General features: G+C 46.5%; 1 long non-coding RNA gene and 16 other non-coding genes across 17 annotated transcripts; all 17 read left to right on the plus strand.

Moving 5' to 3' along the window:
- Positions 1–212: 212 nt before the first annotated feature.
- On the plus strand, positions 213–284 carry Trnad-guc (transfer RNA aspartic acid (anticodon GUC)). Its single transcript has one exon. It is a non-coding gene; the product is annotated as a tRNA-Asp (tRNA).
- Positions 285–534: 250 nt separating this feature from the next.
- Trnad-guc (transfer RNA aspartic acid (anticodon GUC)) lies at positions 535–606 on the plus strand. Its single transcript has one exon. It is a non-coding gene; the product is annotated as a tRNA-Asp (tRNA).
- Positions 607–746: 140 nt separating this feature from the next.
- On the plus strand, positions 747–818 carry Trnad-guc (transfer RNA aspartic acid (anticodon GUC)). The gene has a single exon. It is a non-coding gene; the product is annotated as a tRNA-Asp (tRNA).
- Positions 819–958: 140 nt separating this feature from the next.
- Positions 959–1,030, plus strand: Trnad-guc (transfer RNA aspartic acid (anticodon GUC)). The gene has a single exon. It is a non-coding gene; the product is annotated as a tRNA-Asp (tRNA).
- A 140-nt stretch (positions 1,031–1,170) lies between these two features.
- On the plus strand, positions 1,171–1,242 carry Trnad-guc (transfer RNA aspartic acid (anticodon GUC)). The gene has a single exon. It is a non-coding gene; the product is annotated as a tRNA-Asp (tRNA).
- A 140-nt stretch (positions 1,243–1,382) lies between these two features.
- Trnad-guc (transfer RNA aspartic acid (anticodon GUC)) lies at positions 1,383–1,454 on the plus strand. The gene has a single exon. It is a non-coding gene; the product is annotated as a tRNA-Asp (tRNA).
- A 140-nt stretch (positions 1,455–1,594) lies between these two features.
- Positions 1,595–1,666, plus strand: Trnad-guc (transfer RNA aspartic acid (anticodon GUC)). The gene has a single exon. It is a non-coding gene; the product is annotated as a tRNA-Asp (tRNA).
- Positions 1,667–1,806: 140 nt separating this feature from the next.
- Trnad-guc (transfer RNA aspartic acid (anticodon GUC)) lies at positions 1,807–1,878 on the plus strand. The gene has a single exon. It is a non-coding gene; the product is annotated as a tRNA-Asp (tRNA).
- A 249-nt stretch (positions 1,879–2,127) lies between these two features.
- Trnad-guc (transfer RNA aspartic acid (anticodon GUC)) lies at positions 2,128–2,199 on the plus strand. Its single transcript has one exon. It is a non-coding gene; the product is annotated as a tRNA-Asp (tRNA).
- A 140-nt stretch (positions 2,200–2,339) lies between these two features.
- Positions 2,340–2,411, plus strand: Trnad-guc (transfer RNA aspartic acid (anticodon GUC)). Its single transcript has one exon. It is a non-coding gene; the product is annotated as a tRNA-Asp (tRNA).
- Positions 2,412–2,660: 249 nt separating this feature from the next.
- Trnad-guc (transfer RNA aspartic acid (anticodon GUC)) lies at positions 2,661–2,732 on the plus strand. Its single transcript has one exon. It is a non-coding gene; the product is annotated as a tRNA-Asp (tRNA).
- Positions 2,733–2,872: 140 nt separating this feature from the next.
- Positions 2,873–2,944, plus strand: Trnad-guc (transfer RNA aspartic acid (anticodon GUC)). Its single transcript has one exon. It is a non-coding gene; the product is annotated as a tRNA-Asp (tRNA).
- A 250-nt stretch (positions 2,945–3,194) lies between these two features.
- Trnad-guc (transfer RNA aspartic acid (anticodon GUC)) lies at positions 3,195–3,266 on the plus strand. The gene has a single exon. It is a non-coding gene; the product is annotated as a tRNA-Asp (tRNA).
- Positions 3,267–3,406: 140 nt separating this feature from the next.
- On the plus strand, positions 3,407–3,478 carry Trnad-guc (transfer RNA aspartic acid (anticodon GUC)). Its single transcript has one exon. It is a non-coding gene; the product is annotated as a tRNA-Asp (tRNA).
- Positions 3,479–3,728: 250 nt separating this feature from the next.
- Trnad-guc (transfer RNA aspartic acid (anticodon GUC)) lies at positions 3,729–3,800 on the plus strand. The gene has a single exon. It is a non-coding gene; the product is annotated as a tRNA-Asp (tRNA).
- Positions 3,801–4,050: 250 nt separating this feature from the next.
- Positions 4,051–4,122, plus strand: Trnad-guc (transfer RNA aspartic acid (anticodon GUC)). Its single transcript has one exon. It is a non-coding gene; the product is annotated as a tRNA-Asp (tRNA).
- Positions 4,123–5,053: 931 nt separating this feature from the next.
- LOC135377170 (uncharacterized) lies at positions 5,054–16,956 on the plus strand. The gene is made up of 4 exons (XR_010418078.1): positions 5,054–5,106; positions 11,807–11,907; positions 14,175–14,237; positions 16,900–16,956. It is a non-coding gene; the product is annotated as an uncharacterized LOC135377170 (long non-coding RNA).
- Positions 16,957–18,745: the final 1,789 nt, after the last annotated feature.

Raw genomic sequence — 18,745 nt, forward strand, 5'->3', positions numbered from 1 at the left:
TCCCGTTATCGGGCGTTCTCCTCCTCCCCAGACTGTAATCGAATGAATAACCGCATACATTCAACGCACCGTCGACTTCTATCAGCCTGGTATGTGCGTTGGCATACTCACTCAATCAATTATTTTCCTTGTATCCGTCATGACAGGGAACAGATATAGGTTCATAACATTGGGTTCCCGGTCGACTTCTACTGTTTCAACTCCAGCTCTCGTCCTCGTTAGTATAGTGGCCAGTATCCCCGCCTGTCACGCGGGAGACCGGGGTTCGATTCCCCGACGGGGAGTGAAAATTTTGTTTTGCACCCCATGCGCGTTCGTGCGCTGGCGTTATCGGACGTTTTCCTCCTCCCCACAGTGTTATCGAATGAATAACCGCATACATTCAGTTCACGGTCGACTTCTATGAGCTTAGTATGTGCGTTGGCATGCTCACTCAATCAATTATTTTCCTTCTATCCGTCATGACATCGAACAGATATAGGTTCATAACATTGGGTTCCCGGTCGACTTCTACTGTTTCAACTCCAGCTCTCGTCCTCGTTAGTATAGTGGCCAGTATCCCCGCCTGTCACGCGGGAGACCGGGGTTCGATTCCCCGATGGGGAGTGAAAATTTTGTTTTGCACGCCATGCGAGTTCGTGCGCTGGCGTTATCGGACGTTTTCCTCCTCCCCACAGTGTTATCGAATGAATAACCGCATACATTCAGTTCCCGGTCGACTTCTACTGTTTCAACTCCAGCTCTCGTCCTCGTTAGTATAGTGGCCAGTATCCCCGCCTGTCACGCGGGAGACCGGGGTTCGATTCCCCGATGGGGAGTGAAAATTTTGTTTTGCACGCCATGCGAGTTCGTGCGCTGGCGTTATCGGACGTTTTCCTCCTCCCCACAGTGTTATCGAATGAATAACCGCATACATTCAGTTCCCGGTCGACTTCTACTGTTTCAACTCCAGCTCTCGTCCTCGTTAGTATAGTGGCCAGTATCCCCGCCTGTCACGCGGGAGACCGGGGTTCGATTCCCCGATGGGGAGTGAAAATTTTGTTTTGCACGCCATGCGAGTTCGTGCGCTGGCGTTATCGGACGTTTTCCTCCTCCCCACAGTGTTATCGAATGAATAACCGCATACATTCAGTTCCCGGTCGACTTCTACTGTTTCAACTCCAGCTCTCGTCCTCGTTAGTATAGTGGCCAGTATCCCCGCCTGTCACGCGGGAGACCGGGGTTCGATTCCCCGATGGGGAGTGAAAATTTTGTTTTGCACGCCATGCGAGTTCGTGCGCTGGCGTTATCGGACGTTTTCCTCCTCCCCACAGTGTTATCGAATGAATAACCGCATACATTCAGTTCCCGGTCGACTTCTACTGTTTCAACTCCAGCTCTCGTCCTCGTTAGTATAGTGGCCAGTATCCCCGCCTGTCACGCGGGAGACCGGGGTTCGATTCCCCGATGGGGAGTGAAAATTTTGTTTTGCACGCCATGCGAGTTCGTGCGCTGGCGTTATCGGACGTTTTCCTCCTCCCCACAGTGTTATCGAATGAATAACCGCATACATTCAGTTCCCGGTCGACTTCTACTGTTTCAACTCCAGCTCTCGTCCTCGTTAGTATAGTGGCCAGTATCCCCGCCTGTCACGCGGGAGACCGGGGTTCGATTCCCCGATGGGGAGTGAAAATTTTGTTTTGCACGCCATGCGAGTTCGTGCGCTGGCGTTATCGGACGTTTTCCTCCTCCCCACAGTGTTATCGAATGAATAACCGCATACATTCAGTTCCCGGTCGACTTCTACTGTTTCAACTCCAGCTCTCGTCCTCGTTAGTATAGTGGCCAGTATCCCCGCCTGTCACGCGGGAGACCGGGGTTCGATTCCCCGATGGGGAGTGAAAATTTTGTTTTGCACGCCATGCGAGTTCGTGCGCTGGCGTTATCGGACGTTTTCCTCCTCCCCACAGTGTTATCGAATGAATAACCGCATACATTCAGTTCACGGTCGACTTCTATGAGCTTAGTATGTGCGTTGGCATGCTCACTCAATCAATTATTTTCCTTCTATCCGTCATGACATCGAACAGATATAGGTTCAAACATTGGGTTCCCGGTCGACTTCTACTGTTTCAACTCCAGCTCTCGTCCTCGTTAGTATAGTGGCCAGTATCCCCGCCTGTCACGCGGGAGACCGGGGTTCGATTCCCCGATGGGGAGTGAAAATTTTGTTTTGCACGCCATGCGAGTTCGTGCGCTGGCGTTATCGGACGTTTTCCTCCTCCCCACAGTGTTATCGAATGAATAACCGCATACATTCAGTTCCCGGTCGACTTCTACTGTTTCAACTCCAGCTCTCGTCCTCGTTAGTATAGTGGCCAGTATCCCCGCCTGTCACGCGGGAGACCGGGGTTCGATTCCCCGATGGGGAGTGAAAATTTTGTTTTGCACGCCATGCGAGTTCGTGCGCTGGCGTTATCGGACGTTTTCCTCCTCCCCACAGTGTTATCGAATGAATAACCGCATACATTCAGTTCACGGTCGACTTCTATGAGCTTAGTATGTGCGTTGGCATGCTCACTCAATCAATTATTTTCCTTCTATCCGTCATGACATCGAACAGATATAGGTTCAAACATTGGGTTCCCGGTCGACTTCTACTGTTTCAACTCCAGCTCTCGTCCTCGTTAGTATAGTGGCCAGTATCCCCGCCTGTCACGCGGGAGATCGGGGTTCGATTCCCCGATGGGGAGTGAAAATTTTGTTTTGCACGCCATGCGAGTTCGTGCGCTGGCGTTATCGGACGTTTTCCTCCTCCCCACAGTGTTATCGAATGAATAACCGCATACATTCAGTTCCCGGTCGACTTCTACTGTTTCAACTCCAGCTCTCGTCCTCGTTAGTATAGTGGCCAGTATCCCCGCCTGTCACGCGGGAGACCGGGGTTCGATTCCCCGATGGGGAGTGAAAATTTTGTTTTGCACGCCATGCGAGTTCGTGCGCTGGCGTTATCGGACGTTTTCCTCCTCCCCACAGTGTTATCGAATGAATAACCGCATACATTCAGTTCACGGTCGACTTCTATGACCTTAGTATGGGCGTTGGCATGCTCACTCAATCACTTATTTTCCTTCTACGCGTCATGACATCGAACAGATATAGGTTCATAACATTGGGTTCCCGGTCGACTTCTACTGTTTCAACTCCAGCTCTCGTCCTCGTTAGTATAGTGGCCAGTATCCCCGCCTGTCACGCGGGAGACCGGGGTTCGATTCCCCGATGGGGAGTGAAAATTTTGTTTTGCACGCCATGCGAGTTCGTGCGCTGGCGTTATCGGACGTTTTCCTCCTCCCCACAGTGTTATCGAATGAATAACCGCATACATTCAGTTCACGGTCGACTTCTACTGTTTCAACTCCAGCTCTCGTCCTCGTTAGTATAGTGGCCAGTATCCCCGCCTGTCACGCGGGAGACCGGGGTTCGATTCCCCGATGGGGAGTGAAAATTTTGTTTTGCACGCCATGCGAGTTCGTGCGCTGGCGTTATCGGACGTTTTCCTCCTCCCCACAGTGTTATCGAATGAATAACCGCATACATTCAGTTCACGGTCGACTTCTATGACCTTAGTATGGGCGTTGGCATGCTCACTCAATCACTTATTTTCCTTCTACGCGTCATGACATCGAACAGATATAGGTTCATAACATTGGGTTCCCGGTCGACTTCTACTGTTTCAACTCCAGCTCTCGTCCTCGTTAGTATAGTGGCCAGTATCCCCGCCTGTCACGCGGGAGACCGGGGTTCGATTCCCCGATGGGGAGTGAAAATTTTGTTTTGCACGCCATGCGAGTTCGTGCGCTGGCGTTATCGGACGTTTTCCTCCTCCCCACAGTGTTATCGAATGAATAACCGCATACATTCAGTTCACGGTCGACTTCTATGAGCTTAGTATGTGCGTTGGCATGCTCACTCAATCAATTATTTTCCTTCTATCCGTCATGTTCTCGAACAGATATAGGTTCATAACATTGGGTTCCCGGTCGACTTCTACTGTTTCAACTCCAGCTCTCGTCCTCGTTAGTATAGTGGCCAGTATCCCCGCCTGTCACGCGGGAGACCGGGGTTCGATTCCCCGACGGGGCGAGGAAATTTTGTTTTGCACGCCATGTGAGTTCGTGCGCTCGCGTTATCGGACGTTTTCCTCCTCCCCAGCCTGTTATCGAATGAATAACCGCATACATTCAGTTCACGGTCGACTTCTACGAGCTTAGTATTTGCGTATGCGTGCTCACTCAATCAATTATTTTCCTTCTCTCTCTCATGTTATCGAACAGATATAGGTTCATAAGATTCGCTTGTCCGGTCGCCTTCTACTCTTTCACTTCCTCCAGGTCTCGTCCTCTTCAGTATTGCCCGCTCGTGCGCGCTGGCGATATGGTACGTTTTGCTCCTGCCCTGCCTGCTATTTGATGAGCATACATTCAGCTCGCTTTCGACTCCTATCAACTACGTTTGTGCGTTGGCATGCTCACTCAATCAATCAATCGATTAATTATTTCCCACTTCTATCCGTCATGGTATCTAAAAGACACGACCCTTACCTGGAAAATTCCCGAGTTTCAGCTTCTAAGAATTTACATAATAGAACTGAAGTTAGTTGACATTCACACCAGGAGGTGCCAAAAAAGTTCGTAAGAACAATTGCCGTTCACCGCGTGATTATCGGTGGTGTAGTATCTGCGTCGTAATTTAATGTTTTCTTGGACCCCCTGTATGCTCTCCCAGTCTGCTTTGGGTAAGACGAGGTAAGGCGCCAAGGTCACTTTCTCCATGCTTGAGATGCAAACTTTGCTGCTGAGCTAACATCAGCAACACTTCCTCGCGACGAGCCTGGGCTTGTTTGACCAGACGCCGAGACCGTGCCCGTGTGGCGATATCCGCGACAAGCTCGCAGTGCCGAAGTACGCTGTTGAAAAAAAAAAAGAAAAAAAAAGAGTCAGGAAACGCCATGAAAGGGTAGCGGAGATATCGACATGGATGTTCGTCTTCTCCGTTTCGCTATTTTATTGATGAGTGCCGCTCAACGGGCGCAGAGCAAGTCCTTCTCTTGGTGCTCAGTCAAAAGGAGTAAGTACTGTCCCAAGCAACAAATTGTACTGAAAGTCGACTGTTGTAGGGGCGGACGATGTGCGTGTCCTACCAATGTTCTTTCTCGAGTCTGTTCAAGGCCTTCCCCCTACACTGTAAACTGAAAAACACCCTTATGGGTGTAAACGGCTTGTCCTATAACTGACACCTCTTTTTACACCATATGGTCTTAGAACACCCTTTTCAGAGGGTGTATTCTGTGTAAGACACCCTTTGAAAGGGTGCTTTTCCTTGAAAATGCCTTCTTTTGCACCCTTTAAACACCCTGTTAGGAGGGTGTTTAACAACTTTACACCCTCCTAGAAGGGTGTTTAAAGTGTGCAAAAGAAAGCATTTTCAAGGAAAAGCACCCTTTCAAAGGGTGTCTTACACAGAATACACCCTCTGAAAAGGGTGTTCTAAGACCATATGGTGTAAAAAGAGGTGTCAGTTATAGGACAAGCCGTTTACACCCATAAGGGTGTTTTTCAGTTTACAGTGTACCCCGGCACCCCCCCCCCCCCTTATTGCACTCGACTATCGGTACGTTGTGCTGCTTGGGCTCTCACATTTTGTTCATAGTGACGTTTTCTACTTGCAAGGATCCAACCTAAGCCGAACAAAGTATGCACTAATGTGTTACGGGAGGAATGTAGCAATTTAGCCTAATCTATATAAGCGTGACAGTGGAGAGAAGCAGCATAGAAAAGAACCATGTCTAGGGAACAGCTGTACACTGTAAACTTTTTCACACCTTTAAAGGTGTGCGCTATGAACATTCAACCTGGTTGCGTAACATTGCGTCTCCAGAATGATATTTTACAAACTTTGGAAAGCATTACGAAAGATCAAGTGTCAGTGCAAATCTTGCTTTCATTATGTCTTGGATATCGTAGGTACGAGCTAATGCATATATGCATCGCTATCGATAATCGAGCACGCGCAAGTGTCTACAATACTGTTGAACAATGTTGAGATGTTGCAAGACTGAATTTTTGGAGGACAGACAACACTCGAGTAAAGAAAATTTGTGCGAAATCGTGCTCCATTATGATGTTACCAAAATTACACCTAAAGAGGCGTGCGCCATGCACGTTGTTACACCTTTAAAGGTGTGAAAAGATTTAGAGTGTACAATCGTGCGTCCACGAATTGAGATGTAACGATGGAAAAGCGTTTTTTTTTTTTTTTTTTAGAACAACAAGCACGGGGTGAACATAGGACACTCGTACATTGAGGAACTGAGGCACAATGAAGTAAAAACGTCGAAGACAACCAGGACATGAGGAACCGCGGGACCGCGGAAACAAATAGAAACGGAGAACAATGTCGGCACGGCAACCGCGGCAACATTCTCCTACGACAATGAAAGAATGGCTAGGAAGCCAGCGGTGAAGCCAGCGGTGAAGCCAGGTGAAGACGATGCATGATGTAAAAACCCCGAGACCAGGGAACACGAAGGGACAGACACAAAGACAGCTGTGTTTGAGACTTCGTGTTTGTGTCTGTCTCTTCGTGTTCCCTAGTCTCGGGGTTTTACATCATACATTCTCGGGACGACACGACGGGACGACAACAAAGAGACGACAAGCGACAACAAACGACGGGACGACAAACAAAGACGGCCAGCACTCCCGCGCGATGAATGATGCTGGGCGAATACAAAAATACGCACGGTTTGCATGCGCATCAGCAGTGGCGGTTCCAGAAAGACCAGAATTCTCGAAAGGAGACAAAAGTCTAAGCACAGCAGCAGTGTAAACACACTTTTCATCACTCAGCGAGCGGACCTATTTCGTGGCGCGATTCTGACTTACGCACTACTCATGTTTGCCAACATCTGCCAAAATTCAACATTGGAGAGGCCATAGGGCGTGGATGATACAGATATCGCTGTCACTTATTCCCAGTGTCAGCATTTTACGCGTACTTCTCCTGCGATGTTTTGTGTGTAGTAGCAATTTTTCCGTCAGCACCAGTCGGTAAGCATTTGAACTTATAAGCCTCCTTATGCTTACGTGGACTTCCGATCCGATTACTAGTATAAAGACTTCCGATCCGAATACTAGTAATGCTTACGAAGACGTTACTATACAAGTCAGCGCGTGTCCGCATTCCTCGCAACAGGGACATTATTTAAACGATGATGACTCGAAAGTTTCACCGCCAGGGGCGATGCTCTACCCCATTGCCGGCGGTAATCTGGTGAAATGGAATAACGAGTCCCTTCAAAGCAAGGACCGAAGTCCTATGGTGTCCAAAAATTTCAGAAGTACGTTTAGGGTAGAGTATTGCTTATCTCTTTCGAGCCAAGGAACAAGCAGTTTTTTTCATAAGTTGAATTCCAATGGCAGATTCGGAGCGCTTCCGGAGCAAGCTTCGCTGCTCCCACATGTAGCAGGTCTGTTCTATTGGCAGGTTGGGAACACTACCGGAGTCATCCAACGGGAGCTTTGAGCGGCCTTGAAGCCAAGTTGGCTCCAAGGAGCAATCGAGAGCTAGAGCCCTGCACCATCCGCGGATAACCGCAAGGTAGTTGCGGATTCTGATGGAAATTTAGCACCTTCTGCGGTGTGCGGTCCGGATGCGGTTGGCTCGATGTCGGATGCGGATTGCGAAGGCAGCGGTCCGGTAGCGGATCGGATGCGGACATATCGCGTGCTGTAATTTTTCCACCAGAAATTAATTTGCATTGCACGCCGACAACGAGCGCATGCATGCTAGGGGTTCACCTTTCACCATGCACGGCCAAGACAGGAGAGGAGGCATTCTAGCGTCTCGAACCACTCGAGCACCGACGAGGTAGTGCTCCGCGCGTTCCAAAAGTCTCTCCATATCGCGTTTGTTGAAAGGTTTACCTTTGCTTGTCGTCGTGAGTCCTCCCGTAAGAACATGCAGGCATATCCGAAATTATACGCTTCGTGCAAAGCAGCCGCCGCGCCACGGAGAATCCTGCGGCAGCCATAAGAACTTGTTGTGTGAGTCCGCTCGGCTCTCGAGGGCTATTTTCACTTTCCATATTCACCTTGCTTCGGTGACGCCGCGCCTGAATTGGTAGCTCCTAAAACCAGGGATGGGCATAAATACATTTTTTGAGTATTTAAATATAAATACAAAATACTTTGTTGAAAGGGGTATTTAAATACTCTTCATAAATACTTTTCCATATGAGTATTTAAATACAAAATATAAATACGGTATTTAAATACCGTAACTACTACCATAACTACAGTGAGGAAGATGTCATCTGGAATTACAGAAATAACGATGATCATAACAACAAATTAGCAAAGAACAATAGCATTTATTTGTTAGATTATCATGGCAATTTTAATATTAGAAGTTTCTCGAAGACTGCGTCTTTTAGCGTCTTCTGCTTGGCCGTAAAATCAGATGAACAAAGGAAAACAGCATCTCCACAGGTGCCGCTGAACAAAGGCTTGTATTAAATTTGATGAAGATGCTTCGTACAACAAGGTAGTAATCAGCCGCGATCATTGTCCGCAACAACAGCGAGAAACTCGCCGTCTAAAATGGTTTGTCGCATGCACACTAGCTCAAACACTGCGCCCCAAACTCGCCCTTCATCCCGAAAGGTCAAATGCACGGCAACTTTAAGACATGAGTCAGTATATTCTGTATTTAGAGCTATTTATAAAATATTTACAAGAATAAATACCCAATAATTGGTGTTTAAATATAATTATAAATACATTTTTCGAGTCTGTCTTTAAATACAAAATATAAATACATGTATTTATATTTTAAATAGCATTTTAATTACGATGTATTTAAATACTGCCCACCCCTGCCTAAAACGAATGCCGCAGGAGTTTTGAGTTTATAAGTTTGAGCTTCATTGGAAAATAAAAGGAAAAGGAGACACGAATTTTACGGTTGTCCCCCGCACCTTTTCCGTGTTACGTTTATGGACAATAAAAGCTGTTGCCCTCTCATTCGCTGATTCATTGGCTTTTCAACTCCGCTGCTGCTGAAGTTACGGTTCATCGACATAGAAAGTATGACAGAACAACTGTAAAACCTGTCTGACCAATAAAAGGAAAACGCCAGCTTGGAGTGGGAACTGTAACACTAGGTTGAATTGGGAACTACATCCAAAGAGCCCCCGTACAGCGAGTGGGAGGTGGGAGCCAGGCTAGTGAGACAAGTGGAGAGCGTTTATGTGTGTTTTATTTTATTGGTACGAATACAGAAGGGAATGTGCCTCTTTGCTTACTCCTCTGTAATCCGTCCTGTTATAAAAGAACGCAGGTACCGTTTTCGGACATATCTGTAAGAGATCGCATTATCTGTACTCCACAAAAAAAGGAAGGAACAGAAGGAACAGGCGCAATGCGCTCAATACGACCGGTACAGCGAATGTAACCGCTTTCCCGCCAAATGCACACGAAGTGGACAGGAGAAGAAGATGGGTGTGGGCCGTCAAACGTACGTGTCACAAAATAAGCTACTCCGTGAATTCTATCTGTCTTTTTTAGGCCAGTGATCCTAATTGATTGCCGTAATCAGTATATCGTTCGTGATGTGTGTTCTCAATTCAGACATGAACTTCCACCTAGCTTGGACCTTGTCGCTTTGTCCCACTCAGGTAATGAGACTTCTGCATCCTTTTGGCGTGTACGCAACGTTTACTGTAAAAGGTATAAGAGAAAAACACACACAAGTGCGCTGCGCAGCAGGAAAAGCTAAAAAAATTGTTATAGCGCTGACAAACCTGCTTCTGCATATAGTCTTATGCCTTTTTGGCCACTGAGGACAGAAATTAGTCGTTCGCAGTTTAAAGCGATTGACAACGAAAAAAATACACAACCGATTCACATATTTCTCATTTGCATGACGCCCGCCACATACACTTTTGACTGGTTCCGATATCGGACGACTCACACAAAAAGTTCGTTTTCCCACTGCTACGTGGCCACGCAAAGCGCCACCTTTAGTCTGTGCACGAGGCGTATACCAGCATGCTTCCGGCGGTCTTCACGCGTCCTTCGAAACGTGCGGATATTGCGGCTCGGAAGCGGATGTTGCGTTTTGCTCAGCGGATCCGATGCGGATGTAAACGGTTGTGTGTACTGCGGATGCGGATCGGATACGCGGATACGGGTCGCCAATGCCCATGACTTAGACCAGTGTTTCCCAAAGTGTGGTCCGCGGACCCCTGGGGGTCCGCGAGAGTGTCCGTGGGGGTCCGCGACCGTCTCTCACATTTCAGTGAGGATTTTCGTCCCCACAAACACGCGCTCGTACATGCTGCCCGATTTCCAAACACCCAGAACTTCCAAAATTGCTACAAGCATGCTTCAACGGCTAGCTTCTAATTTCTGATAGAAAAGTCCTGCAATGCACGTTTGTCCGCGTCATACATATACAAACAAGAGGAAGAAACCAGCCCGGAATCGTTTCTGAAGCTGTATCGAAAGCACGCAGCAGCTGACGAGGTTGCTGGTTATGCACTGGCTGTGATGGTGTGTGTGTGCGTGGGGGGGGGGGGGTCCGTGAATTGGTTCTCATCGCTTCCGGGGGTCCGTCACCGCCAAAAGTTTGGGAAACACTGACTTAGACGACACATGGTTGGGGACATAGGCGAATAGGCGATTGTTTCCCACCAGGCGTCGCCCCTCGTCTTTCCACCGCAATTTCAGTCGTGACTAAAAAATATTTCGAGTTTTCTGTCGCACATAAAATTTCCAGTGTGGATTTCTTTCGGAATGAGCTTTCAAATGCCCCAAAATATTTTTTTGTTTTTTGCTGCAACGTCTTCAACAAATAAAATGAGCTGCTGCAACAGACCGATGAGCGCAGGTAACCCAGAGAGCACGCGCAAGGCTCTGTTCCGCACACGTTTAAAGAAAGCTCTCCACATCCGAAGAGCGCCGAAGCGAAGCCGAAGACGGCGTGACGTATCACGGGCTACGGCACGTGACCAGTGACGTCCAACGCCACGGCTGAAACATGTATAAGCGGCGCGTGAGCTGAGATGAAAAAAAAGAAAAAAAGAAAAAAGGCACCGAGCAGCTGCTACGTCACGCGGGGCTCGTGTCTCTCGCCCGCGACTGCCGTTCTCCGACTGGCTTTTGTAAATTTTATCGCGCAGTGACAATAGGCCATTTGCGAAAGTTCCAGGGAGCAGCGCGCGCCCTGTAAGGGCATGCCGGGAAATACTGTGCAAAAACGACAGCGGCGGTACATACACCAGTACGACGACGACGACAACGATGAGAGACGATAGCAAATCGCTGTCGTTTTGCACAACATTTCCCGGCACGCCCTGAGAGGGCGCGCGCTGCTCCGTGGGACTTTTTCAAATGGCCTATACGTCGCAGATCGGAAATATTTTGCATGGTGACTCCTTGTGGACAGCTTCACAAATGAAGCAGGATTTCGAGTCATGTTAAATGTCACTTCCACGCTCCTTTAAGACGCTCCAAGTTCCCATGACCCCTTGCGTGCCACAGGTGGCGCTTGCTTTTGTAAAAAGCGGCCCGAGGCGGCTGTTCTCGAACCCCTCGAAACGAGTCTGGTGAGAGGGCTATTTAGAGACACTGGGAGGTGTGCTTCGGAAAAGTTCGTAGTGCTTGCAATGGAGAAGGATGCGCTCTAAATTTTTCGGGTCACCGCATTCTTCGCATATTAGATATGATTCCATGTTTTCTTAGCTTGATCCGTTCACTCTCTGCAGATGCCATCGAAAACGCAAGGATAGCGAAGCTCGGAGCTGAAATACTCGCTTCGTGCAAGCAGGAAATCATCACTATGAACGTGAAGCCCGGCATAACTGAGGTAGGTATAATCTGGCTAAATGAACCAGGGGTTGGAACCGCTATTTTGTTGGCTCGGTTTGGGTTCGGGTTCGAGCGCACCGGGTCAGTTCAGGCTTGCGTCTAGGATAGGAAAAAAATTAAGGTTGGAACCTAGACGATGACGTGCCATTAGTCCCGCGTGCCATGGCACCACCCGGTCAGTTCTACGCTGGTGCTGGGCAGTACTTGAAGACTCAGACCTGTGCCCGTTACTCGAAAAAGTAACTGATTACCGTTACCGTTACTTCTACGCAAAAAGTAACTGATTACCGTTACCTATTACTCGACTCCAAATATAATTGAGTAACGAGTAGAAAAGTAAGGCGTTGCTCCGGTCGTTACTCTGCATTCACGCAAATTATATCCTTCTTTGTGTGCCTCAGAGAAGAAAAAAAAAAGAAGGAAAAACGATCAACAGCGGAACAGCTGAAATAATTCGAAAAAGAAAAACGTGTAGGATAGGTAGATCTGTACGTCTACTATATTTATCGCACGAGAAGACGTTGACCCGATTGTGGAAGAACATTGCGTGGAACTTCCCCTTGACTCACTGAACCTCCAAAGCTTCAGGTACCACCACACTGGTGTAGGAAGAGATCAGGGAGAGAGACCCCGAAATTCCCGAAATTTAGTACAATCACCTCCGCTTGCTATAGTAGAACGGCCTTACAAAGGCCGACGTCATGAGAGGCTTGACTTGGAGCAGAATATCTAGAAGATAAGTCAATCTCTGCCGGAAAAGTGATCAATTACTGAGTAGTCGATTACTCAGAAAAGTAACTGATCACTCGAAAAATTACTCAAAAAAGTAATTGGTTACAAGTAACGCAATTACCAGTAACGCGTTACGCACAAGTCTGAGTCTCTACACAGAATGGAACTTTCTCTCACTGAAGTGTAATATAGTACCACTCTGCAAGAAGAAATTTGACTGACAACTGTAATAGAGCGTCAAAGCTATCAGTGGGTTCCAGATACCCTCCGGACCGGTTTTGGTCCTCTGCGCTATCCAAGTGGATTCGTTTTGCCGCGTTCCGAGCGTGCTTCGCCGGAGATCCGCTAGGGTACTACGCGTACGTGAAAAAGGTCCATAAGAGGCAGCGAACAAGTGCCCGTTCGTGGAATCCACAGGGGTGACACAAACCCGCCATTGTTGTAACTACACTCAAGCGGGTGCTTTTGGCAAAACTGCCATCTTGTCCTGGTCGCACGTCACAGAAAACGTCATTTTGAGGTCATGTGACTTTGTTTACATGTCGTTTTACCGCTTACCGACATAGTTTCACCGTCATAACACCAAGAGATGACCGTATTTTGCCAGCGTAAAGTATGCCGTGCTTCTTCCGCAACATGGTAGCCCATTTCACCTTAGTTTAAGTACATCGCATCGGCTCAGTAAGTCTTGACGCGCGGTCGTCATCCCATCTTTGGAAGTTGTCAACAATACGAGGCTTTATGTGTAAAACTGCGCGTTTTACCGCAAGATTATCGGATAAAAATAATTACCGTGATCGAAAAACATCCAAAACGTCGTCCTGAAACAACAACCGCATTGCTTACAAACGGTTTGGCCGCGTATCAGGGGTGCCGCCATCTTTAAGGTCACGTGTGCCTTGACGTTTGCTGTGACGTGCGACCAGCACCTGTCCAAGATGCATTGCGTTCGCCCAGCATGCTTTCGTCTACGGAGCAATACATTGGATGCCACCCCTGTGGTGGAATCCAGCCCTCCGCTTCCGATTTGTTTCGGTTTCAGTCTCTCTACCAACGTCATGATCACGTTTCTCGGGTAGAGGTCCATTACGCAGCAGCTCATTATGCATGCTGCTCACATCTCACGACCAAGTCCTTCATACGTAGCGGTTTTACAGAAGCTCTAATTACGTACAATCACGTCACAGTACGAGCTTCGAACACCACAGAGGACAGAGGTGGAGACTTCTGAGAAAATGTAATGCTAAAGTAATGTCATTGCTTGATTAAAGTAATTACATTAATAACGCGTTGCTTGAAAGAATAATGAAAATACAATGCGTTGCTTTTGAAGACTCTAATGTGTGATGGTAAAGCATCACAAAAAAAGTAATTTTCCTTCAACGACTCTCCCTATTGGATCTTACACAATTGAAGGTCGCTATGACTGGTTCTAGCCATCTGATACTTTGCGACCACAGTTCCTCTGGGAGGCAGCTTTCTATCTTTCGCGTACGACTCTTCTTAAGTACTAATGTGTTATTGTACGTGCAGCACTCGGACAAAATGTGTTGGGGCATACATGTGACATACGCTCTCGCCGAAGACGACAGCCATGTAAGTCTGAAACGAAATGACATCTGAATGTCCTTACACATATCAGCAAAAAGTCACAATTACTATACAGAACGTCTGCTGATCCGTAAGAGGTTCTTAAAGTGCTAGTCAGGACTCGTAAAACGGCGTTTATATTATTTACTCCATGAAAAGAAGGCGCCTCAAGGATCTTATCAGCGAAATTTCAATCCTGTTAAAGAAAGATGTTCGTTTCCGTCAATTTTTCAAGATCTGCTGAGCCTCCACAGGTTTCGATGACGTGAGGAGGGGTGACGTAATCATAAGCCCACATATTGCAATGATGTCACTTTCTGGAGAGGGCACTCCTAACAACGACGCTCGCTGCCGGGGAGGGTCACGTGGTGGAGAAGTCACGTGACACTGATAGAAAGAGGGGAAAATGAGAGAGAGATGGCTCCTCCCTTCTTTGTGTTTTCTCGAAGGTCGGAGCGGTCGGATGATACGTCACGTGGGGCTCCGCTAACGGAGCACAAAAAGTGAGCTTCCCGAAGTACGCCCAGGGCAACAACGTTGTCAGATGACAGCCGGGCGCTCCGTTGGGGCCTAACGTGACGTCACACTTATAAAAAAATAAAAAAATAATTTTCGCTAGCTTTCGCGTCGCGTAGAGCCAAAATATTTTGCAGGAATGTAAAGTGTGAGAAAAAGACTTCAGTAACATAACGTTGGTAGGATACTCAAGGCACGAGATTTAGTCCGTTGTGACAGTTTAATAAAAGCAAGCTATGAAAGCAACACTGATGCCATTTTGCAGTCCGATTTTACGGCTAGGTGGGCATACTGTCAACGAGAGTATGTAACTACAAGATGATAAAATACCTGAGATTGGTCAATTAACTTTTAATTAGAGACGTTCGAAAAACGCGAGATCGGATATTTGTAGGCAGTCATTTCTCTCCTCTTTCAGGCCAGCACTGGGTTTTTTTTATCGCTTTTATATTTATAAGAGGCACCCCCTCTTTTTGCAGAAATTCAAAAAAAAAAGAGAGAGAGAAAAAAAGACATGTAGCCACTTTGATGTATCCGTCGCCAAATGTTCCATGCAACTGAGCAGGAATCGAAACAAGTGTCCCCGCCCAGCCACAAAAAAAAAATAACAGAAAAAAAACTCGGACCTTCATATCTGGCCTGTGCTTTCTCTACATTTTTATTATACCCCTGTAATGCGGGCACTTTCGATCCGCATTCAGCCAATGCTCATCGAACTCAATGCGGATCTGGCGCTGCTACACGGACACACCTGCTAAACCCGATCCTGTTTGCCAAACGGGATTGATATTCTCGAGACGGCTTGAAGACCGCCATTTGCATCCTCGAACTCTGCGAATTTACAGTAGTAACCAAAAACATACGTTAATTAGCAGATGTTCCTGTACAAGTCCATGGAATTTCACGCTCACGGTTTCAGTCTAGGTATGACGGGCGACTGCGTTTTCCAATTTGTTTAATCTCGACCACACTCGACACCGCGGCCCCCGGAAAGCCTTAGTAAACACCACAATCCACTGGCGGATGCGGTTATTCTCGACTTTTTAGAAACATCATCTGTCAATCCCACCGTACTGCACGCCAGTGCCGTGTATGCCAAAGGGAGTCTGTCTTTTGGGAGGAGCGCGAAAATGAAGCTCGACCTGTCAATCAAATTTAGACGCATTCCATTGGTTACCGTTTTCCATGACAGCTGCCATGACACCAAATTTTCTCCAAGATGGAGGACGGTGCTTGGAATGGCGAAGCGGAGATTTCGTGACCAAAAATTTTCACAGGCTACCTTAATTCCATACTGTGAGTATATATCCTCCTGTACGCATCTGCAAAATCAGCTGCAACTTTCGCTCCGCCATCATTATTTACGCGAAAATGGGATGTTTCGTCGCTAACGTTAGGTCTAGTTAAGAGCGTGATACTAAGAAAATAGCAAGAACGACGATCCTTATACGTAGGATTTTGCATTATATAATTGCATTTTAGTTATACATAGATCTTTGCTGATTTTTGATTCGATCTACTTACATTACGCGATTTAAAACTTCATACCGGCAGTCGTCTGCTACGAAGAGGCGGTTGTACCGCTCTCCTGGCCAATCATTTCTGCCAGCAACCATTTCTGCAATTGTGAGCCTTCCCAACATGCCTCTCTCCATGCAGATGGCGCTGATAAAAGTGGTCGCAAAATCTATCGTTTTGTAATCTGTCACCAGTGATATCCGTTTCAATCAGAATCAATCGAGTTTCTCCAAAATGGTGGCTCCCGGTAAATAGGGTGAGGTAAAAGTAATGGATGGATGTAATAACAGACGACTGTATTTCGACCTGTGATTGACTGGATACCTCAAAAAGTGGGTTGAGTCTCACGTATGGGCAGGTCCCATTAATGGCCAACCTCCCTTTGGCATACACGGCACTGCTGCCCCCGGGTTGTTCGCGCCGCCTATCGACAAGCGAGTCTTTCATTACACATCGAAATGGACTGTGTAGCATCATCACGAACCGAACTCTCTTGAGATACTCGATGCGGATCGGATTGAGTCCGCATTGAAAGTGTCGTGTGAAAGAGGTATTAAATGTCTTCTATCACGCATATACTATATGTTGCACTCATCTTGGTGGGAAGTAATACGCGGCCGCTCTAATTCTCCAGCTGCCCACAGGTGCGTACCAGGAGAAGTTGTACCAGTACATCATGACTTTAGTCAGTGCATGGGATTCCCTCTATCCCGTAAGTGCTCTTACCCACGCAATAACTTTTGGATAGAAGACGAAACAAACTGTGTGTATTTACTGTTACTTTACTATACTTGTTACTACGTTACTACTTGTTACTATACTATGTTACTTTACTATAAACTGTGTAGTATTTAAAATGAGGACCCCACACAGTGTCAGAAATTATCGCAACCAGAGGAAAGTCTTCTCGTATAGAAATGGAGACTTCGAGGCTATAAGTAGAGAGCTCGTAGTTAGTCTTCCTGATTTCCAGGCTCTTGGAGAACATTTAGATATTGATGATCTGTGGAATGCGTTTAAAAATACCTTGATGAATTTAGTTCGTACCTATGTCCCTTTGATTACAATCAAACATAAAGCAAAATGTGACAAACCTTACTTTACGAGGCACATAAAGAAACTAATTAGGCAGAAAGCGAGGGCCTTTTCCGCTTATGTCAAGAATAAAACCCCGTCAAGGTACGATAGAATAAAGCTATTATCAAGACTCATTCGACAGTCTATCAGGTTAGAAAAGCGAGCATATTTTTCCAAAGTAGAGCTCAGACTTGGCGGCAATACAAAGGAACTTTGGAAATATGTGAAGTCGATGAATAAGGTCCCTACAGGTATCCCAGCGATTAAGGTTGCTAGTGAATTTGTAACAAATGATGTGGACAAGTGTGACGTTTTAAATAATTATTTTAAATCTGTGTTTTCGTGTCATGCTGCTACACGCAAACCAATGTATGTTGTGCCGTTAGACTACTACATGGACAGTCTTAGGTTATCAAAAAATGGGATATTAATTCAGATTCGAAATCTAAACACCCAAAAAAGTCCGGGACCTGATGGTATATCTTCTATTGTGTTAAAGGCATGCTCCAGTGTTATTGTGGAATATCTTTATGTGATCTACAAACGCTCGTTGGAGACGGCTAAGGTCCCGAAGGAATGGAAGTTTGCGAACGTCGTTCCGATCTTTAAGGCAGGTGATAAAACTCACGTTGAAAACTACAGACCTGTTTCACTCCTATGCATTTGTGGCAAAATCTTAGAGCACGTTGTTTGTTCAAATATAGTGTCTCACTTATCTCTAAATAATTTTTTCTTTCCATCACAGCACGGATTTCGGAAAAACTTGTCATGTACAACTCAGCTTGTCTGCTTTTATCATGATCTTGCACGTAATTTCGATAATCAGATCCGAACTGACTGCATTTTCCTCGACTTTAGAAAGGCATTTGACACTGTCAATCATAACTTAATGCTTCACAAGTTACAGTTCTTGAAATTGGACCCTGTGGTATTGAACTGGCTCAATGACTATCTTAAAGATAGGAAGCAACCTGTGGTGATAAATGGTGCAGTTTCAAAAGTAGTTGATGTAACATCTGGTGTCCCACAGGGATCAGTATTGGGCCCACTAATGTTCCTGATATACATAAATGACCTTCCCAAAGTCGTGGATTCTTGCATCAGGTTATTTGCTGACGATTGTGTAGTATATCGGGCAATCCGCTCAGCAGATGACATTAATATCCTACAGAGAGACCTGGTCAAAATCGAGACCTGGTGCAGAGAATGGGGCATGGCACTAAACATCTCTAAATGTCAGTCTATCGCGTTTTCTTCGAATATACGCACTTTAACATATAATCTAAACAACACAGTCCTTCAAACTGTAGAAGACTACAAGTATTTGGGCATCACGCTGAGCAGGAATTTAAAGTGGGATAAACATATCGAACGGACTGTTAGTAAAGCTCCTAAAACACTTG

The sequence above is a fragment of the Ornithodoros turicata genome, chromosome 1 (assembly GCF_037126465.1).
Source record: "Ornithodoros turicata isolate Travis chromosome 1, ASM3712646v1, whole genome shotgun sequence".
Lineage (NCBI taxonomy): Eukaryota > Metazoa > Arthropoda > Arachnida > Ixodida > Argasidae > Ornithodoros > Ornithodoros turicata.